The 22,330-nt window shown below is 37.8% G+C and overlaps 1 protein-coding gene across 2 annotated transcripts in view; it reads left to right on the forward strand.

Moving 5' to 3' along the window:
* PPM1L (protein phosphatase, Mg2+/Mn2+ dependent 1L) overlaps positions 1–22,330 on the forward strand; it is a 337,545-nt gene that overhangs the window by 134,104 nt on the left and 181,111 nt on the right. Inside the window, exon 1 of one of the 2 annotated variants that reach the window (XM_049710521.1) lies at positions 16,701–16,718. The exons of the other annotated variant lie outside the window; for it this stretch is intronic. The gene's annotated coding sequence lies outside the window, so the exon portion shown is untranslated. Of the gene's footprint in view, positions 1–16,700; positions 16,719–22,330 lie in introns of those variants that run through there. 2 annotated transcript variants of the gene reach the window in all.

A 22,330-nucleotide genomic window follows, 5' to 3' on the forward strand; every position in this document is an offset into this window, starting at 1 on the left:
AAAATGTCAACACTGTTTGTCAGGTGGGAAGACTCAGTGTCTCCTGAGGAATTTAATTTATATTAATGAGGAGTGAGACCTGCCTAGGGCTCTCTCAGAGATTGCTCTGGTGCCAATTTTAATGATCTAACTTCATGAAAAGGATTCCTAACAAATTATTCAGCAAGACAACCTCATCTGAGATTGTTTTTTAATCCCGAGGCCTCAGTTACTCTGACCCCTGTTGAACCACAGTCACATACTGGGGCAGAGTTTTGAGGACTTGCCTCACTAAATTGATAGCTTGCTCTCATTTCTCGTCCTTGTTGGGTTATCAGGGGACCAGGAAAACCCAGGTGAGATTCTGACAGTACAGTTCTAATTCAATTCAGCAGACATTGATGAAGACCTATAATTGAGGCAATATGGGAGTGATGACAAGAGCTACTATTTATGTGCACTTAATATATGCCGGACTCCCTACTAAGTGTCTTGTATTTCCAGTTTCTAATCTTTACAACAACTGTACAGAATTAGAGATGTGCGGAAGGAGACTCAGAGATGTTAAGTAACTGGCCGAACCAGATTTGATAGGTATGCTTGGCTCCAGTAGCCATGGTTTTCCACTATTCATCTATCCCTTAGGTTTTTCCTTTATTCATCTAACTTCTCAGTGTTCCCCATAGCTTCCCTTTATCTAGCACTGGATATGTTTCAGATGTCGTGCTTGGTGTTTTATTCTGTAAACCTGCTAAATAGTGAGAAAGGAGGCCTAGAGGGTTAAGCATGTTGCCCCAAGTCATACAGCTGGAAAATAGCAGGGCTAGGATTCTAACCTAGGTCTACCTGACCTTCCAAACCTATGCTCTTACCATTAGAGACAGTGACTCCAACTGTGCTGTGCCCTGAGTTGGTAGAAGTATGATAAGAGCATGGTCCCTCTACTGTAGTAGCAGGCAGTCCACTGGGCTGAGGTGGACATGAACTCAAGTGTCTGTAAAGCCAAGCAGAATGATATAAATGTGAAATTAAGTGATTTTTTAAAAGGTGCTTGAGAAGTACAGAGTTAGGAAAATTAATGTCAAATAGAAGGTCTAGAACTGTTTTGCTGATAAGCGGAGGCATTTAATGAATTGGATTTCAAACTACAAAGAATGAAAGGATACACATTTCAGACCAAGGAATTAGCTTCCCCTTGAGTATAGCTTTGGCTGCTTTCCTTAGATTTGAGAGTATAATGTTTTTATTATTAATTTCAAATAGTTTGAATTAAATTTTTCTCAGTGGCTCCTGACTTATTTTCTAGTATCAAAATCTTTAATCGGTTAGAATTTTTGTTATCTGTTTAGCAGTTTTGATTTGTATGTCTTTGGGTCAGAGAACATCACTGAACCATTCTTAGTTTAGGAATTTATTAAAGTTTTCTATGTGGCTTATTAAATGATCAATTTTTGGAAATGTTCCATGGATATTTGAAAAGAATATTCAAATGTAGATGATTTTCTAAAGAGTCAAAAGTACAAACTTGTTTATTAATCAGGTTTATTAATTGGATTATTCTGATTTTGTGATTATTATATCTTCTTAGATTATACCTGTTATCAGAGTAAAATATCTATCTTTGCTCCACTTAATTTTATTTTGCTTTAAATTTACAGTATTATGAATATTGTCATAGTTAATCTGTTTGTGTACCAGATACATTGTGGCCACCTTTTGTGTTATTTGGTTTTAGGGTTGCCTTTTATATTAACAGCTCTCTACTCAGTCAGATGGTCTTTTAAAAAAATTTAACCAATTAACATTTGTTTTGATTACTGATATGATAGGTCTAATGCCTACCATTTTATTTGTGTTTTCTGATACTTTTTCGGTGTGCTTTATTTTAGCTCCCTTTTCTCTTTATTAATTTCTTTTAAAATGCTTGAAAATTATATATTCTTTTACTTTTCTACTAGAGGTGGGCTTTTAATCAATACATATATACTTTATAAATATCAAAATAAAAAATATCTGTAACCTCTAAATGAACATATATTTAGCATGCTTTAATTTATCTTCTTGCCCCCTTTCTGCAAAACTTCAAATATTTTATAGAAATAATCTTAAATTTTATTTCCACATCACTATACATACAGGTGTATTTAACCTATATGTCTCTGTTTTTTCTTCTTTAAAATTTTTTTTTATTTTAAATTATATAAACGTTTACAGCTACAGTATAATAATTACATATATTTAACTTTGAATTGGATTCATTGCTCACAACTATTTCATACCTGTTATAACATCCATTTCTTGAGTTTTATTTTTAAGAATTAATTAATTAATTTTTGGCTGTGTTGGGTCTTCGTTGCTGTGCGTGGGCTTTCTCTAGATGCGGTGATTGGGGGCTACTCTTCGTTGCGGTGTGTGGGCTTCTCATTGAGGTGGCTTCTCTTGTTGTGGAGCACGGGCTCTAAGCGCAAGGGCTTCAGTAGTTGTGGCCTGCGGGCTCAGTAGTTGGGGCTCGCAGGCTCTAGAGCGCAGAATCAATAGTTGTGGCGTACGGGCTTAGTTGCTCCATGGCATGTGGGATCTTCCCGGACCAGGGCTCAAACCTGTGCCCCCAGCATTGGCAGGCAGATTCTTTTTTTCTTTGGTTTTTTTTTTTTTTTTTTTTGCGGTATGTGGGCCTCTCACTGTTGTGGCGTCTCCCGTTGTGGAGCACAGGCTGCGGAAGCGCAGGCTCAGCGGCCAGGGCTCACGGGCCCAGCCGCTCCGCGGCATGTGGGATCTTCCTGGACCAGGGCACGAACCCGTGTCCCCTGCATCGGCAGGCGGACTCTCAACCACTGTGCCACCAGGGAAGCTCTGGCAGGCGGATTCTTAACCACTGTGCCACCAAGGAAGGCTTCTTGAGTTTTAAATTTGGATTAATTTGTCATTTGGCTGCAGCATTCCCTCAAGTAATTTTTCCACAAGGGATAAACGAGTAGACAGTATCATTGGTATCACCAGTGACTTTGATATCGCTATACCTTGCAATTAATTCTTTTTGTGCAGCTTACTTAAGTTCTCTCTAGCAACTGACAAATGATCGCTTTCTCGTTTCATTTGGCTTCTAAGATGCATGCCTCTTTCTTTTGATTCTCCTTTAAGCTTACTGGATATTACTTCTTTGCTAGTTTTTCTTCATCTCCCCAGTCTTTTTATACTGAGATGTCCCAGGGCTCATTCCTCAACTCTCTTTTTTTCTGTTTACTCTCATTCCTTAGGTGATCTCATCCAGGTTCATGGCTGTCAATGTCATCCATATAAACCCAAAGTTTACCTCTTTAGCTCAGCCTCTCCTGTGAATGCCCATCTCCCATTGTATACTTGATATCTCAAACATAACATGCCCCCAGACTGAAAACCTGAACTTTCCTATGTATTACTCATTTTATTAAGTGGCAAATCTAACATTCCAGTGCTCGAGCCAAAAAACATTGGAGTTACCCAGTTCATCAGGCAAAATAAAACCTGAGGTTTTACATTTAGGTCTTTAATCCATTTTGAGTTTATTTTTGTGTATGGTGTTAGGAAGTGTTCTAATTTCATTCTTTTACACGTAGCTGTCCAGTTTTCCCAGCACCACTTATTGAAGAGACTGTCTTTTCTCCATTGTATATTCTTGCCTCCTTTATCAAAGATAAGGTGACCAGATGTGCGTGGGTTTATCTCTGGGATTTCTATCCTCTTCCGTTGATCTATATTTCTGTTTTTGTGCCAGTACCATACCGTCTTGATTATTGTAGCTTTTAGTATAGTCTGAAGTCTGGGAGCCTGATCCCTCCAGCTCCGTTTTTCGTTCTCAAGACTGCTTTGGCTATTCGGGGTCTTTTGTGTTTCCATACAAATTGTGTAATTTTTTGTTCTAGTTCTGTGAAAAATGCCATTGGTAATTTGATAGGGATTGCATTGAATCTGTAGATTGCTTTGGGTAGTATAGTCATTTTCACAATGTTGATTCTTCCAATCCAAGAACATGGTATAAGGCCAGACACTGTAAAACTCTTAGAGGAAAACATAGGCAGAACACTCTATGACATAAATCACAGCAAGATCCTTTTTGACTCACCTCCTAGAGAAATGGAAATAAAAACAAAAATAAACAAATGGGACCTAATTAAACTTAAAAGCTTTTGCACAGCAAAGGAAAACATAAACAAAACGAAAAGACAACACTCAGAATCGGAGAAAATATTTGCAAATGAAGCAACAGACAAAGGATTAATCTCCAAAATTTACAAGCAGCTCATGCAGCTCAATATCAAAAAACCAAACAACCCAATCCAAAAATGGGCAGAAGACCTAAATAGACATTTCCCCAAAGAAGTTATACAGATTTCCAACAAACACATGAAAGGATGCTCAACATCACTAATCATTAGAGAAATGCAAATCAAAACTGCAGTGAGGTATCACCTCACACCAGTCAGAATGGCCATCATCAAAAAATCTAGAAACAATAAATGCTGGAGAGGGTGTGGAGAAAAGGGAACCCTCTTGCACTGTTGGTGGGAATGTAAATTGATACAGCCACTATGGAGAACAGTATGGAGGTTCCTTAGAAAACTAAAAATAGACCTACCATATGACCCAGCAATCCCACTACTGGGCATATACCCTGAGAAAACCATAATTCAGAGTCATGTACCACAACGTTCATTGCAGCTCTATTTACAATAGCCAGGACATGGAGGCAACCTAAGTGTCCATCAACAGATGAATGGATAAAGAAGATGTGGCACATATATACAATGGAATATTACTCAGCCATAAAAAGAAACGAAATTGAGTTATTTGTAGTGAGGTGGATGGACCTAGAGTCTGTTATACAGAGTGAAGTAAGTCAGAAAGAGAAAAACAAATACCGTATGCTAACACATATATATGGAATCTAAAACAAACAAAAAAATGGTTCTGAAGAACCTAGCAGCAGGACAGGAATAAAGACACAGATGTAGAGAATGGACTTGACACGGGGAGGGGGAAGGGTAAGCTGGAACGAAGTGAGAGAGTGGCGTGGACTTATATACACTACCAAATGTAAAATAGATAGCTAGTGGGAAGCAGCTGCATAGCACAGGGAGATCAGCTCAGTGCTTTGTGTCCACCTAGAGGGGTGGGATAGGGAGGGTTGGAGGGAGATGCAAGAGGGAGGAGATATGGGGATATATGTATATGTATAACTGATTCACTTTGTTATAAAGCAGAAACTAACACACCATTGTAAAGCAATTATCTCCAATAAAGATGTTAAAAAAAAAAGCCCCAAAACCTTGAGGTTATCAAATTCATTGGAAAGTCTTGTAGGCTCTACCTTCCAGAATATATCTACAGTTAGACACCTCCTTGATTACACCACCTAGTCTAAGCCACTACCATCTATTGCTATTTTTGCATAGCCTCCTAGCTGTTTCTCTTCTTCGACCTTTGGCCCTCTACAGCCCATTCTCCACAGCAGCCAGTCAGCATCCACTTCCACTAGAAGTCGACATCCTTGTAATGGGCTACAAGATCTGTACCTACCCGACTCTAAACTCATCTTCCCCTAAAACTCTCCTCCTCACGCAGTCATCTCTAGTCACACTGATCTCCTTGTTGTTGTTCTTTCACAGCAAGCATATATCAATATTTATTCCCAGGCCTTTGCACTTGCTCTTCCTTCCGCCTGAGTGCTTTCCCCCAGATTTCACTTCCTTCTGGTCTCTGCTCATAGGTCACCTTATTTCCAGTGCTTGGACCGTGTCTCATGAGTTGTAGTTCCTTAATACATATTGCGGATGTCTGTGCATCATTGAAAAGTGATTTTTATCATGACTAGTGTAAAATTTTATGTCCTTTTTTTTTCTTAGAACTCCGATCAGACCAGTTTTTAAGAATCTTTTGTGGAAAACTGTTCATCTTATTTCATAGGGTGTGAGGAAACTCTTCTGTGCTTGTTTTAGATAAGTTTGATCTCATTTACTCATATTTTCCAAAAATTTCCTCAGAATTGATTTTTCAATGCTATATTTATGCTTATAATTATTGTCTTATTTTCATAGGATTTCTTAGAAGGATGGGAGGTAAATGTATAGCTCAATTCTGAATCTTTAAAAGAGAAATACATAAAATGTGTTTGGATTTAACCAATTCCAAACATATCTATGCATTTGAAAAACTAAATATTTCTCAGAGTGTGTATGTTTGTTTTAATTTGTTAAGTCTAATGACAATGTTTGGTGGTGTGCATGGATTTTCAGAACCTTTTGCAAGAATTCCCCAACCCTGGAATTTGAAACCATTGCTATGAATATATAGCAGAAACACAGTTGTTAGGAATGGTAGAAACATAGTTCCTAGGTGGTATCTCTTAGGAGTAGAGTATTTTAATCTTCTTGTTTCATACTCCAAAACCATCTTAGGTATTTACCCGATAATATCTTAGAAAATTCAGGGTAAGGAACACGGGTACAGGAAAAAAGAAGGAAAGGCAGCTCTTCAGAAATGTTATAAAGATAACATTTTCCTTCATTTTCCGGGGACTATAGAAAAAAATGGTGATAAGAGAGCTTGAAAGGCACTGTTAGAACAGTTCATATAGTTCACATAGTATGTGAATTGTACCTATTTGTGACACCTATTTTACCTTTCCATCTTTGTTGTTATTGTGTTTGTGTGTGTGTATATGTGTATGTGTGTATATATGTATATGTATGTATGTGTTTGTGTATATATACACGCACACACACACACACACACACATATATATATATATATATATATATATATATAGCGCCAGTGTTCTGCATTGGCTAGATTTCTGGAGACAGTTCACACTCAAACCGTTTTGTGATTCCAAGAATTTAAATAGTAATTTTTTGCATGCTTTGTGATTTTTCTGAAGATGAAATTAGCATGTCCTAAAAATGAAGTTTGGAAGGAGACAGCTCTTTTTTTAAAAAAAGAATTTTATTTATTTACTTTTTTACACATTTAGTTTCTTTTCCAACATTTTTAGATTCAGTCATCCGATGCAGAAGACATTTTTGTATTTGTGTGGATAACCTTGAGTTGCATCTCTCCTGTGTTACTTGTTGATGCTCCTTCCTCTTCTGCCCTTCATGTATATACCATTTAAGGCTTTTACGTTGCTAGGCTAACACTGAATACCAGAGTCTGCAAAGTTAGAGAACTGAGGGGCTTTAGATAACATTTCACTTGCTCTGAAAAGAGAGAAATCATGAAAGAAAGGGCATGGATTCTGGAATCAGACAACTGGAGTTTGGACTCATCCCTGCTATCTGTGAACTCACTTGTCGGACATTGGACAAGTTAATTAACCTTTCTATTAACCTTTCTAAGTCTTACACATCTGTAAAAAGGTGAATAATATACCCACCTTGTTAGACTGTTGTGAAGATTGGAAACAATGTATATGAAATTCATTGCCTAAGGTAAGGCACGAAATAGTAGGCGTGTTGGGTTCTCTAGAGAAGCAGAATCAATAGGAGTGTGTGTGTGTGTGTGTGTGTGTGTGTGTGTGTGTGTGTGTGTATTGAGACTAATTTTAAGGAATTGACTCATGTGATTATGGGGGCTGGAAAGTCCAAAATCTGTAGAACAGGCCAGCAGCCTGGAAACTTAAGCAGGATTTCTATGTTGTCTTGGGAAAGAATTCCTTCTTCTCTGGGGAAATTGTGTATGCTCTTTAGGCCTTCAGCTGATTAGATGAGGCCCACCACATTATTGAGAGTAATTTTCTTTACTTAAAGTCAACTGATTGTGATGTTAATCACATCTACAAAATATTTTCACAGTGGCATCTAGACTAGCGTTTGACCAGACAACTGAGCACCATAACCTAGTCAAGTTGGCATATAAAATTTAACCATCTTAGTAGATATTTAATAAATGGTAGCTATTTTTTAAAAATAAATAAATTTATTTATTTATTTTTGGCTGCATTGGGTCTTTTTTGCTGTGCGCGGGCTTTTTTCTAGTTGCAGTGAGCGGGGGCTACTCTTTGTTGCCGTGCGCGGGCTTCTCATTGCAGTGGCTTCTCTTGTTGCAGAGCACAGGCTCTAGGCATGCGGGCTTCAGTAGTTGTGGCTCACGGGCTCTAGAGCGCAGGCTCAGTAGTTGTGGCACATGGGCTTAGTTGCTCTGCGGCATGTGGGATCTTCCTGGACCAGGGCTTGAACCTGTGTCCCTGGCACTGGCAGGTCGATTCTCAACCACTGTGCCACCAGGGAAGCCCCATAGCCATTGTTTTTAAGGGTGATATTTTCTATTACTTTGATTATCATTTTTTAATTCACTAAACATTTATTAAGCATTTACCATATATCAGGCACATGTTAGGTATATGTGGTGGAGGAGGATAAATAAGGATAAGATATGCCACTTGTTCTGTAGGAGTTTATATTTTAATGGGAGAGACAGCAAGTCAAAGAGAAATTATAATATACTAGGAATTATGGCTAGATATATAACACTATAAAATATATATGTATGCTATTGGTATATATTTATATTCATACCTATACTTATGTTTATCTTTATCAAATTCCATATATCCATCCATCATCCATCCACTCATCCATTCATCCATTTAATTAGCCAGGCCTTGTTTCCATCTTTGCCCTGTTTTGGAGGGAAGAAGAAAATTGTCTTGGATGAACCTACTGTGGATAAGCAATGGTCGATGTCAGTGCAAAAATGAACTCCAACCATTATTATAGTGTGTCAGGCAGCTATGTGGTTTACAAAGGTATTGCAAAGACCCTCTTCAAAAGCAATGCATGAATAAAACACTTTTCCTATGTGTACCAAGGCTAAAGCTCTACTTCTCTATGGGTTTTATTGTGTACTGTTAAATTACGGCTCATCCATATGATAAAATATTATGAAGTTATTAAGTCATTCTAAAAGAATATTTAAAATTCTTACAGTTTGTTAGGTAGGCAAAAATTAATATAAAATGTTATTTGTATGCATTGAAAATGACTGGAAGGGAATATGTCAAAAAGTTCACAGTAGCTATTTTCAGGTGGAGGGATTATAGTTGGTTTTGACTGACTGTTTTATATGTTTTTGTGTTTCTTAAATTTTTTAATATGAATGTCTATTACTTTTTTACCTTTTTTTAAAAAATTGTAGTAAGGGCTTCCCTGGTGGCACAGTGGTTGAGACTCCACCTGCCGATGCAGGGGACACGGGTTCGTGCCCCGGTCCGGGAGGATCCCACATGGCGCGGAGCGGCTGGGCCCGTGAGCCATGGCCGCTGAGCCTGCGCGTCCAGAGCCTGTGCTCCGCAATGGGAGAGGCCACAGCAGTGAGAGGCCTGCATACTGCAAAAGAAAAAAAAAAAAAAAGAAAAAAAATTGTAGTAAAATCCCTTGTATGTGATAACTTACTTCTCTCTTGCTTCTTTCAAGATTCTCCTCTTGTCTTTGTCTTACTGAAGTTTGATTAAAATGTGTTTCAGTGTGTGTCTCTTTGAGTTCATCTTACTTGGAGTTTCTTGGGTTCCTTGGCTGATTATATTCATGTCTTTCATCAAATTTGGGAAAATTTGAGCTATTATTTCTTCAAATATTCTCTCTGCCCCTTTCTCTCTCTTTCTTCTACTTCTGAAACTCCCATGATGCATATGTTGTTCCACTTGATGGTATCCTACAGGTCCCTTAGGCTCTGTTCACTTTTCTGTAATCTTTTTTCTTTCTCTTCCTCATCTAAATAATTTTCATTGTCCTGTCATCAGGATCAGTAATTCTTTTCTCTGCCTGCTCAAACCTGCCTTTTGAATCCCTCTAGTGAATTTTTCATTTTCATTGTTGTACTTTTTAGCTACTGAATTTCTTTTTGGTTTCTTTTTAGGTTTTCTGTCTCTTTATCGATATTTCCATTTTATTCACACAGCCTTTTCTTGACTTTCTTCACATCTTCCTTTAGTTCTTTAAGCATCTTTAAGACAGTTGTTTTCAAGTCTTTATCTAGTATATCTTCCGTTAGGTTTCTTTCAGGTTCAGTTTCTATTGATTTGTTATTATTTTTTCCTTTAAATGGGCCGTAATTTCCTATTTCTTTGAATGACTTGTGATTTTTGTTGTTTGTTGTTGTTGAACACTGGACATCTGAACCTAATAATGTGGTAACTCAAATCAGATTCTCCCCTTTCCCAAGAGTTTGCTGTTTTTTGTTATTGTTTTGTTTGATAGTTGTAGGCTGTCTCTTTGCCAAGGATCATCAGGAGATATAAACGTAATGTCTTCTTAGGTCTTTTCTGAGCCTCTCCCTGGGCATGTGCAGTCACTTTCTAATTTTCCCTATGTTTTTTAATGCCCTAGTTCTTAATGTCTGGCTTCCAAAAGAGGAAAAAGTTAAAAATGAAGGGGGGAAATGTTGCTAGCCCTTTAAATCCCCCCAAAAGTCACTTCTGCTGGAGGGGGTGTGGCTTACAAGAATGGGGAGAGATGCAACAACAATGGCTGCCCAACTTTTTGTCTGCACCTCTGTGATCTTAAGCAGCAATCAGCAATCAGTCCACAGATCCCCAATATTTGGAAGACAAGGTTCTTTTTTTTCACCCTAACTCCCACAAGCTGTGTGTAAGCTGTCTCAGGAACAGGTGTACAGCTGCCTGCCATGGGACTGGGGTGAGAGATGGGCAAGTGTTACTATGTTAAGAGCTGAAATTGATTCTACAAGTCTTCCTCTAGAAATTACAATCCTTCATCAGAGTCTGGAGTTCCAAAATAGTTATTATATCAGACAGATTCTGGTGGTGCAATTATTGTATAGGTGAAGAGCCCGATTCCTGGTGCTCCTACTCTGCCATTTTATCAGAATTCTCTCCTATTACTTGTATATCAGAAAAAAATATATGGAATTGAAGGGGAGCAGTTAAGTGTCTTTGATATAATATATGGTTAAGCAAAATACACAAGTTTGTATAAAATAATGTGAAAACTACCCATGTTTACAAATTGTCTTGGTATTTAAGTATTGCAGCATTTGGCATTACTAAATTCACAAAAGGAAAGATAGGCACCATGTATAAATTTTCGTGAGATTTTTGAACTGACAGTAATGGATAAAAGAGAGGCTGCTTACCAAAAGCTAATGAGCTTTATTAAGAAACTTGTTGCTTAGAGTTTATAGGAAACATGGATAATGAAAGGCTCTATCTTTCACTTTATAATGAAAGGATCTCTCGGGTATTATAAGATTGTTTTGTAGTGAATGAATGAAAGCCAGAGAGAAAGATAACTGGGTATTATGTGAATGGATTAGAATTTGTTTGGCTGTTGGTTATCTACCCCAACCCTCCTGGGTAGGGCGACAGTGGGGATAGTGGATGTGGCATACCATCCCGAATTCTAAAACAGTGTTTTCAGAGTGTGGTCCCCTGACTAGCTACATCAGCATCACCTGGAAATTGTTAGGAGACAAATTTAACTTGGGGAGGGTGTCTTCTTCGTTCAAGAAGTCCTCCAGGTGATTCTGATGCATGCTAAAATTTGAGAACCACTATTCTGTAGGAAGTGGTCCTTAACTTGAAATTTAATATCTGTAGTATTCCTCTCCGTTCTTTGCTCTGTTTGAAAGTCTTTACTATATATGTATTATAGGAAGGGGATATTTTGTATCTTTTTACTCTGTCTGATTGATCAGAGGTTCAAAGGAATGTGAGGCATTGAACTTAAATAAATGTTTAAAGGCTATGAAGGTAGTGTCAGAAGTAGAATCAGGTCTTCTAGATTCAGAACTCTATCTGCAGGAACGATACATGCTCAGATTTTCCGGTCAACAAACTGACAAATTGTAAAAATTACTCATGGAAGACTTTTGTTGATGTTTTTCTTCTGTTTTCCTTCTAATTATCCAAAGGTAATTAATATTAATTATTTAAAACTGTTAATTAGTTAAAAATTGTCTTGTGGTTATTTTGCTCTTTTGTTTGTCACACCCCATTGCTATTTATTCTTAGTTCTAGGTACCCTGTACTGGCAAATAAAACCTTTTTGGGGGACCTTAGAATCAGACTAGGGAACCAAGGTCCTCTAGCAGTTACTTTTTACTGAGCCCTGTCTTACCTTCAAAGGTAAGACAAATCAAGATAAGTGTTTAAGACATTTATTTGATTTCATCTTTATTTTCCTTTGAAGTCATATTTATTTTCCAGTAGCTGTGGTGAAGTGAAAGTCAACAACAGCAACAAAAATCAAGAACATGGCGTTTGAGGACAAAAATCCATTGAGATTTAGGGTAGCACAAGCTGTGGATAAAATATACTGAAATACAATGCTACTTGGAGCGAATAGTAAGAACAGTGGAAACTCAGAGTGTTCCAGAAATTGATATGAATGGAAAACTCATCAGCTAAAGCAATTTATCAGCCAAATGAATCCCATTTTCTTATACAAACTGGATATATAGTACATACCATGTAAGAGCAGGGTTTTCTTAGGTTAATATCTATTAGAAGAACAGGCTTTAAAAAAAACTATTCATTTCAGTGTCACTAAGTTACATTTTTTGAATTTGAAGTAGTTCTGTGTTTTGGGATTAAATTTCTCTTTGATGGACAGAAGCTAACTAAAATAGACATGCTAATTATGGTTTTGAAAAATCATAATACCTTTTAAATAATGTGTTTTTAATTAACTCTCTTGTATGGCATGTAAATTCTTGTCCTCAACCTTTCTATTAGCAGAATTTTAATTCTAGGTATTTCACCTCTTTTTTCCTCTCCCTTTTAAAATATACCTTTTAAACTTAATAAAAGAAAAGTTGATAAGAGGGGTATGTGTGATTGTTATAGCAGAATAAAACCCCAGATAACCTTCTTTGACTTTTTCTCATACATGCAAATAATCTCAGTTTTAAACGGGTTTTCTACTTCCATTTAAGCACAGACCACTATCCATATTTTGGAAGCCTGTCCTAGACTATGAAGCCAGAATAGACATGATACCTTGGACAGGATTTGATTTGGAAAGCTTTGTGGATTGGCACAAGGAGCTAATGAAGCAAGGGTGTTGGCTTGATATCCTAGGAATCATTTGCTTCCTATTCTCCTGTTCTTTAGGTAAGGCCTGGGGCATCATTTTAACCAGACATTTAATGCATTTTTATTCTAGTAACAACATCATCATCAGTAATAACATTTATTTAGAGTTTACAAGACACTGTAGTCGGTGATTTATATATATTATCTGGTTTGTCTTCATAGCAATCCTATTGCAAAAGGGACATTATTGTCCCCATTTTAGAAGGGGAAACAGAAGTTCAGAGAGGTTAGCAACCATGCCCACTGTCACAGTTAGAAAGTGACAGCACTGGGATTTGAACCCAGATTTATTGGACTTCAGAGCCCAAGCTCTTAAGCATTAGGCTATAACACTTCGCAAGAGATTCATTATGTACTAGGAAAAAAAAAGAATTCAAAACATGATATATGGGAAATAAAGACATAATCCAGAGCTGAAAATTACCTTAGAGAGATTACTGTCTAGGATAATATACTTATGTTTCTAAAAAGAGAAAGCTGAGACCAAGAAAAGTCTTGGGACATGTTTCTGTTCACACAACTAGTGTAGGGTAGTACCAATCTAGAGCCCAGGTCTCTTGACTTTTAGAGCAGTGTTGTTTCCATCCCCTTGGTGTGTCTATCCTCTGTTGTAGGGTACTTAGTATAATCCTAGTGTAGAAGAGGGAAAGATGATAAGGGGAAGACTATGGTCTATTGCATTGGGAAGGTGAGCTTCAGTCATTGGGCCAAATTCTTACTGACCTTATCTTTTAAAAGTATCAGTGCTACATTGCTATCAGCTGCCATTATAACTAGATCTTTTCCACTGTGTTCAACTACAGTAGCTTACTGTCATGTGCACATGATATTATGGGAGTGGAGAGAGAGAGGGAGAAAGGGAGAGAAGGAAACAGAGGGAGGGAGAGGAGAGAGAGAGAGAGACTGAGATAGAGACAGGAGAGAGAGAGGCAGACAGACATCATCTTTCATGATACGAGAGATTCCCCTGTGCTATTCCTGGAGTGCACCTGTGATGTGAGATGTGACCCTGCTGTTCCTCAGTCATCTTGCTTTTCTAATGCCTCTTAAGTTGTGAGCCTCTTGCTGTGATGTGTGTGATTTTGGTGTTGAAAGATATGTGATTTTGTGCAGCATGCTGCAACTTCTTCATCTCATTCACAGCAGAAAAATAAAGGTCTGTCCCAGTGCTGGAGGAAAGACTGGCTGAGTTAGACTCACAGAGATGTTACTGTCTGTATTTCCATGACCCTTTCTAAGGATCTTAAGGGTAATTCTGACTGTGTGATTTGCTAATCTAACTTCATATAAGGTTACTCTACTGAATTTCTTTTCTCATTTTCCTTCTAGTTCTAATATACAACAATGTCTTTCTGAATAAGTGTTCTCATTGTGGCCCTACCACTCCAACTATAAAGAGCATGACCTGTCCATCAGTCATTCTCAATCTCATTACACTCCAAACTGAATCCTGTTCACCTTGGACCATTATGTTCTTACAGGCTGACACTGATTCATTGATAAATGTGGAATATTGACCTTCCAATCACTTGAGTGCCCATTTAATAGTTCCAAGAACTCTATTTTATTTTCCTAGTTTTTTTGTGACTCCTCCCCCTTCCCCCCATCATTGAAATTAAGCTTACAAATCAGTAACTTATAGGATTACCTTCTTTTAATAGTCATACTCAAAACCACAGTCATATTTATAATTTATATACATTACAGATACTTTGTTTTAAACAATTATGACAAGTGGTCATCAAGAGACTTATGCATCTTCTTTTAGTATCCTAAGAGCAAGTCATCAAATCTACAGATTGGAATCTATGTAGCTTTTTTTATTATCTTTCATTCTTTCTCTTTCTTAGACCTGGTTCCCTTCAAGAACAGCTTTCTTTTCTTAATATTCTAGTATTGGTTAACCCTATTCCCATTGCTTTTTGATGGGAAAAACAGAACTAGAGAAAACATATTTTTAAATCTTCTTAATCTATCACATTATTTGTAAGACAACTTTCTCTTTATTTGAGTGCTTTACATTTTAATTTCTCATTTAAGCCTTTTAAAATCTTAGTTCTAGTTCTCCTTTATCAATCAGTTTTAGCCTCTCATTTCTCAGTGGGTTCCTATTGGGCTTCTATTCATTGAATAATCCCTAATTTTAGCTAGATTTCTTTCTGTTTCCTGCTGCTTCTTAATACTAATTTTAAGGAAAGACCATATGTTCTGATGTTTTAAAATTTTATATCCTTCCCTTGGCGCTATTAGTTTCTGCAGATTGTCTAAAGGGCTATCGATTAAAAAAACAAAAAAGAACTGACTTACATATCTGGTGATATATGTGTATTAGTATTGTGTTATTGTTGCATAACAAATTATCCTAGACGTTTACAACTTAACCATTTACAACCATTTATTTTCTCACAGTTTTGCTGGCTTAGGAATCCAGGCACCACTTACCTGGGTGCTTCTGATTCAAGATCTCTCATGTGGTTACAGTCAGAGTGTTGGCTGATATTGAAGCTTCACCTGAAAGCTTGTCTGGGGGAGGATCCACTTCCAAGCTCACTTATGTGGTTGTTGGCAGAATTTAATTCCTTGTGGACTGTTGTACTGAAGGCCTCAGTTACTCACTGCCTGTTGCCTGGAGGCTTCCCACAATTCCTTGCTGTATGGGCCTTCATAGAGCAGATTACAACATGGCACCGGCTTCTTTCAGAGCAAGCAAGCAAGAGAGCAAGACAGAGTACCCAAGATGGACATCATAGTGTTTTTATAACTCCAGAAGCATCACTTTTGCCATATTCTATTCGTTTGAAACAAGTCACTTGGTCCAGCCCACATTCAAGGGGAGGGATTATACAAGGGCATAAATACCAGGAGGTAGAGATTACTGGGGGCACTCTTTGGGGCCACATACGAGTCTATGTATGTTGGGAACATAACATAATACATAGTTGGATGCAACAAAAGCATAGCTTCCATAGAACAGAGATGGAAGACATGTTTGAGATAATATCTTGGGTTACAACACTAGAACGGTAGCAGGGCTTTGTAAAAATATAAATAATGAGAAATAAGTAGTTTAGGATGAAAATTAAACTTTCTTATCAACATTAATTCCAGTCTACTTAGAAAAAAATCACATCAAAACTAAGAATAATTAAGCAATAATATTTAGGAGGTTATCATATCATATATGATATATGTGATATATGAAGTTCTTATAACAGTGTTCTTATAACATAGTAGGTACTAAATACGAATGCTTTTATCTTGTCTGTCCTGTAAGGATTAATATCAATATAGAAAAGCTTATTTGACATTTAGTTTCATTTGATTAATTACAAAAGAATAGACTGAAGTAGTGATTTAGCCAGCGCAGCAGTGATCTGTAATATAGAACTAAGCTAGTTGGAACTTAACTTTTCTTTGGCAAGTTTTAATGTTCTCTGTTAACTTTATTAAGTGATAGAATTTAAGAAAATATCTCTTAATATTATTTAGCAAAAACTTTGAAGATAGCGGTTTTAATATTTTTCCCCAAATCTTTTAAATTAATATAGTTGAGCTACAGGGAAGATGAATACTTTGAGAACATAATTCAAAACTTGAAATTCAGCCAAAATAAACAGCTAAAGAAGCTTCGAGAAAAGGTGGACAAGGATGAGTATGTATATTCCAGTTTTCTAATATGTTCATTCAGAAGAGGGCCTTTGTTGGATTATCATAAAAAGGTTTTTTATGATATGAGGTTATCATAAAAATTTAAAAAGTATCTGCATGCTTTCTTCTTTTTCTCTCAAGTTTATAGTTTCATTTGTTCTGTGCTTCATTTTTCTGAATTGGTAGTGTAGTGTTTTTGCTCTTAGGTATGTGTGTATTATATTTTGTTTTACTGTATTTATTGCTAAGATGCAATTATCTTCTTCATCATAAACTGTCTTGCCAAATTCCTTTCCAAGTATTGTCACTATGTTTAATGGAAGGATCATTTACAAAAGTGTGACAGAGTTAAGAGAAATCAAAAAGGGATGGTGAAGGACTTCTGGGCTAGCAACAGTGGGAAGCTCTTAATACCCCTAAGCCTTAAGGGGAAGAGGTATCGTGTTACGGGAAACCAGCAAGAGCTGAAGATATGAGAGGGGGACTGTTCAACAAGAGCAGGAACAGAGCCACTGCCAGTCTGTGGTCTGGCAGGGGGGTGTCCAAGGAGATAAATGTCTCAACCTATCTGTCCTCTCAACCTCTGATCTCCTACTTCCCATTAGTCAAACTCAGTGAGAGGCCAAGAGGCAGGGAGTCCAGTTGACACTGACTGTACAGATCAGCATCTCAGGGCAGAGCACTGTAGAGGGTGGAGGATGATTCTGGAGGGGCAAAAGGAGAATATTCAGCAAAGAAGCAAACTCTTTTTATTTCTTTATATTGTCCTCGTTTGAAATATGAACCTATTTGAATGTATCCACTGTTTACCTTAAAAAGTTTTGACTTTTTGCTAGTCTTTATACTTGAATGACCCTTAATGGTTACAGTCAACTCAAGAAACTTGGCCTTAAATTTTCTTTTCTGAGTATTAGATCATGTTTATATTAGGGTCTATTTATGATGAAAGTCATGACCTAAGAATTGCTTTTACTGTGGACGTTTGACCTTAAAATGACTTACAAAGAAGAAGTATGGATCCTTGTTACTCTTGCTCTTATTGGAGCAATAAGAAATGGATGTCATGTTTATACAAACAAATAATTTTTGTTGGATAGTTGTTTATCAGTTTCTTTGTAAACTATTTGTAAGCTATTTTGTAAACACCCGTAAACTTGGGGAAGAAAGCCTGCTTGACAGAAGTTGAGACTATATGTAATCCACTTACCTTTTAAAAGGTACCTTACTTTCCTTTTTAAAAAGCATACCTTATATTTAAAAACCGTAATCATAACAGAGAAGCAAAGAGGATTGATGAAATTTACTCACCAAATATTTATGGAGGCCTGCCTACGTAATGTGAATGCACGGAGATAAATAGTGTAGGAATATGATGATTACCAAGACAGAGTCCTTGCTCTCAAACAGTTCACCACCAACTAGGGCAGTTAAATGCATGAACAGTTAACTGTAGTGATGGGCAGAGTCCCATAAGTACTCTGTTAGAGGTCTAGGTTCTCTGCTCTCCTTTACAAGAGTTCCGAGAGTGATCACAAAGGTGTTGGTATTTGAGCTGGGGCTTGAACAGTGAATAGGATGTTACAGTGAGGAGAGGGAATTCATTGTGGGCTCAGTGGATGGCATGAAAGAGGCACAAATGAATAAAAGTATAAATGTGAAGGTGGGTGAACCCTTACATGTACAAACAATGACAAGAGTAAAGGGTGCTCAGAAACATTTGATAAAAGATTAGTCCAGCAAGAGCGAATAAGGCTGGATTGTTAAGGTCCTTGTGTGCTTTGCTAAGAACTTTAAATTTTCTAAATAGCCTCTAAGGACTTTTTCTTTTTTGAAAAGGGAGATAAATAGTGGTAAAGTAAGGGATCAGCTGGAGATGTAAGAGAATCGTGCAGAGAGGCTGTTGGCAATAGTGTAAGAAGGAAGGATGAGAAGGGATTTGCATGTAGGCTATGGCATGGGAACCACAGATATGACACATCATAGGTGCTGATAATAGATGTGGCGAGGGCTTGTTAATTTTCATTTGAGATGATTGCTGTCACCTAACAGGCAATAGAGGGCAAAGACCTGGCCCTGGAAGGAAGTTAAGTTCAATTTTAGACTTCTTGAGTTTGAGGTGTTGGAGCATTGGTCTCATATAGATATTCATTAGACCGATTGGAGTTAGGAGCTCAGGAGTTGCTTGGGCTCAGGATAGAAATCTGGGAACATCAGCTTGAAGGTGATTTTTTTAAACCATGAGAATAAATGAGTTCTCTCCCATGGAGAGAGTTCAGGGTGAAGAAATGGCTAAAGAGAGAACTGTTTAAAGAGAGGTTGGACCAAAGGCCATCAAGAAGACAGAGAAGGAGAAATTAAAGAGTTTGGAGGAAAATCAGAGAGCTGCAGTTGTCATAGAAGCCAAGGGGAGGGAGTGCTAGAAGTCAACAATGCAACATTAAGAGCTTTGTTTATAGCAATTTGCAAATCAGCTCTTTTTTTCCCAGGAGCTCTAAATTCTGCCCGTAGAGGTAGGTGGGGGGCTCTTCAGCATCTGCAGGAGTAACTGGTTCTCTGAAAACCATGAAGGGATCCCTGTAGCTGAGGTGGTGCTCTGGCCTAGTTAATACCCCTTAGTCCTGGGAAGAAAGAAGGGCGTGTGGCTGAAGAATCCATTTCTTGTCATGATAGGTCCCATCATGTCGTGTCAAATCTTGTCATGGAAATTAGCTATTTTCCCCTTCAAGCCACAAATAAAAGAAGAATCCGGCTGTTTTGTTAAAACCTTGAACATGTAGGAAGAACAATAAGGTTCTCTATTATGGATTCCCAATCTCAAAATCTAATCAAAACTTGGAACTTTCCAAGCTTCTTTCAGTTTAATTCCATGGCTTTTCTATCTTTATTTTTTTTAAACTCAGTTGTTTCCTAAATCTAATTTAATTTTTTTATGTGTGTGTGTTTAGAAGTTTTCTTAACAACCGCGTGTGCTTAAGTGAGCTCGTATGATGTGTTCCTTTTGGTTTTCGTGCTTCTGTTTTTGGTTTTTCAAAGAAAATGAAATAACATTATCTAATGTTGCATCTTGGTTGCAGGCTGCAGCAGGTAACCAGGATGATATACTCTATGGTGAGCCATTTCTTATGGTACTCAAAAGGCATTTTTTGAACTCAGGGATTCAGGAGCTGAAATTTGAACTTACTCTGTAAAGTGCTTCAACATTATGGTATTTTTATAGAGGTTGAAGGTTAAAGAGATTGACCAAACAGGATAGATTAGCATCCAATCATTTATAATGAGGAAAAAAAAATAGCTGTCATGTGTGATGGTTGAGTATCAGGGTTGTACATCTGTAGCTTCATGGACGACTAGGGTTTTTATTGGTATTTTCCTACCATGCCTGTACTGTTCTAATACAAATAACCTCACCCTTTCCCTCTCTCTTAGGTTTGGCAGAATGCAAGTAAGGGATCTGAATAAAGATTAATGTCGTTGAGTGTGTTATTAGTAGGAGTATACCTCACTATTAGGGTGATGACATTTAGAGTAAGGTTGTATTGTATGTTTCCAATGGAGAGAGTTGGAGGGGTGGCCAGGCAGGACCCCAGCTCTCAACCCCAGCCATCTAGTACTACCGTCGGTTCTGCAGGGAGTTCTGCAGTGTTGCCCTTCCTAGCAAATGGACATTGTTCATTATTGGTGGACTTTGATCCCAAAGCCCTCTGTGGAAGGCCTACCTCTGATGGGTTGGCCTCTACCACTTGTGAGTACTCATTTTATCCGTCTCATCTATGACTTTGACTAAAAGAAGGCTCCCTGGGCTCCACTCCTTTCACTAGGTCCAATCCTCTACTTTTTATCCTAGGTTCTTGCCCTGTGGTATGGGAAAACAAACCCCCGGGAAGAGAAAGAAGAGTGCACTAGCATTACTTTCTAGTCTAAGCCTTCACAGGGCAGGGGTCCTACCAAGCAAGAGGCAGCCTTATTACACATGGGAGGAGGCATTTCAAAGGCGGATCGGCAACCTCTATAGACTCTAACAGAAGAATCCAAAAGGGGCATGCAGAGTGGACCAAGAACTATGGTCTGTCCCACTTCCTAACATGCGGACCATTTGGCTTTAATCCCATCCCAGCACCCATTCTGCTGCTTGTGATGATGGAGGGGGTGTCTTGAACCCCTGAGGGTTGTTTGTATCTCTACATTCAGGAAGGAAAGCAGAGAAGCTGGTAGAAAAGACTTCTCAGTTTATGAGATTAATCTGTGTCAAATCAGGGGCAGTAGTGAGAAGGCATAGTTGTGATTTAAAAAGCTTGGGAAGACCTGGATAATGATGTGTGCAAAGCCATAAGATGTGTGGTTTTATTAAGGCTAGAATCACAGACCCTGAAAATTGAGTGAAATTTAGAGATCACCTGGGGTATTTAGTCTTCAAGCCCCCTCCTGGGCCAAGGACAAATCTCACTTAAGCTTTTCCTAAAGTAGTGCTTCAGTCAGGCAAATTATTATGCAAGGTAGGATCTATTTGCCATTTCTGAGCAAAAACATGCCTCCTCACCTCTTACTTGTTAGGCAACAATCCTTTATAATTGTTGGTGTTGCATTTTCAAAGAGCTTTCTCTTATCTTAACTTTTAACCCTACCCATTAATCACAGAGGGAGAAATTGAGGCACTTAGAGCAAAGCCTTGTTCAGGATTGGTGCTCTTTATACCGCCATGGAGCTGCCTTCCGTTAACAGGATTCTGCACTAGGAGAGCAAACTCTTAAAAGTAGGGAAAAAGATACCAAGAGGCACTTGCCTGAGGGACTGTGAAGGCATTCCCTTTCCTCTACTAAGACCTGAAATTTCACCGATTCTACCAATTTACTTCTCTGAGTCTCCTGTGACCTTCCATAACAATGTGACTATCCATGCTGGAGAGTTATTTGCTCAGATTGAAGTGTGTCAGATAGAAATTGTTGAAGAAGTGTTAATTATAGCAGATTGTTTGATAGCTTGATGTACTAATTGATGCAACAGTTATTAAGAATTTGTGAACTTCAGGGCACTGCTCTAGGTACTGTGAGGGATAAAGTGTGAAATAATAAGTGATTCCTTCCCAAAAGATTTTATAATGTAGTACAGGACCCTCCGGTAGAGAGAGAGGGTGACTGGGAAACAGAATGGCTGTGGGAAATGAAGAATAGTGAAATAAATAACTCTGAGTTTCCTTTTGTAAAAGTTGGATTTGATAACCATTTTGAGATGTGTATTTGGCAGCATTATATGCTGTGATGGGGTAACTTGAATATGAGACAGGTTTTCAGGGGACAGATGAGATGTTTAGTGGGATGTCCTGTAGCTAAAATGTTCTGTGGATAACATATGAATATTCCATGCAAACTTATGAATTTTTTCACAATAGATGAGATATACCTGGGCTATGTTTAAGAGGAAGAAGATCAGAGGTTCAAATAAGAGTACACAGAGTTCTTGGCCTCTCAACAGCTAGTAGAGTTGTATTAATGAGTTTTGAAGGAGATAATGTACAAAAAGTGAAATGATGAGGTTGCAAAATAGATAAATTCTATATTCCAGGTAAGTGTAGGGACCTAGGCTATCTAGAAGTAGACAGGGAACCGTATTGTGAGAGGT

Source organism: Orcinus orca, chromosome 5 (assembly GCF_937001465.1).
Source record: "Orcinus orca chromosome 5, mOrcOrc1.1, whole genome shotgun sequence".
Lineage (NCBI taxonomy): Eukaryota > Metazoa > Chordata > Mammalia > Artiodactyla > Delphinidae > Orcinus > Orcinus orca.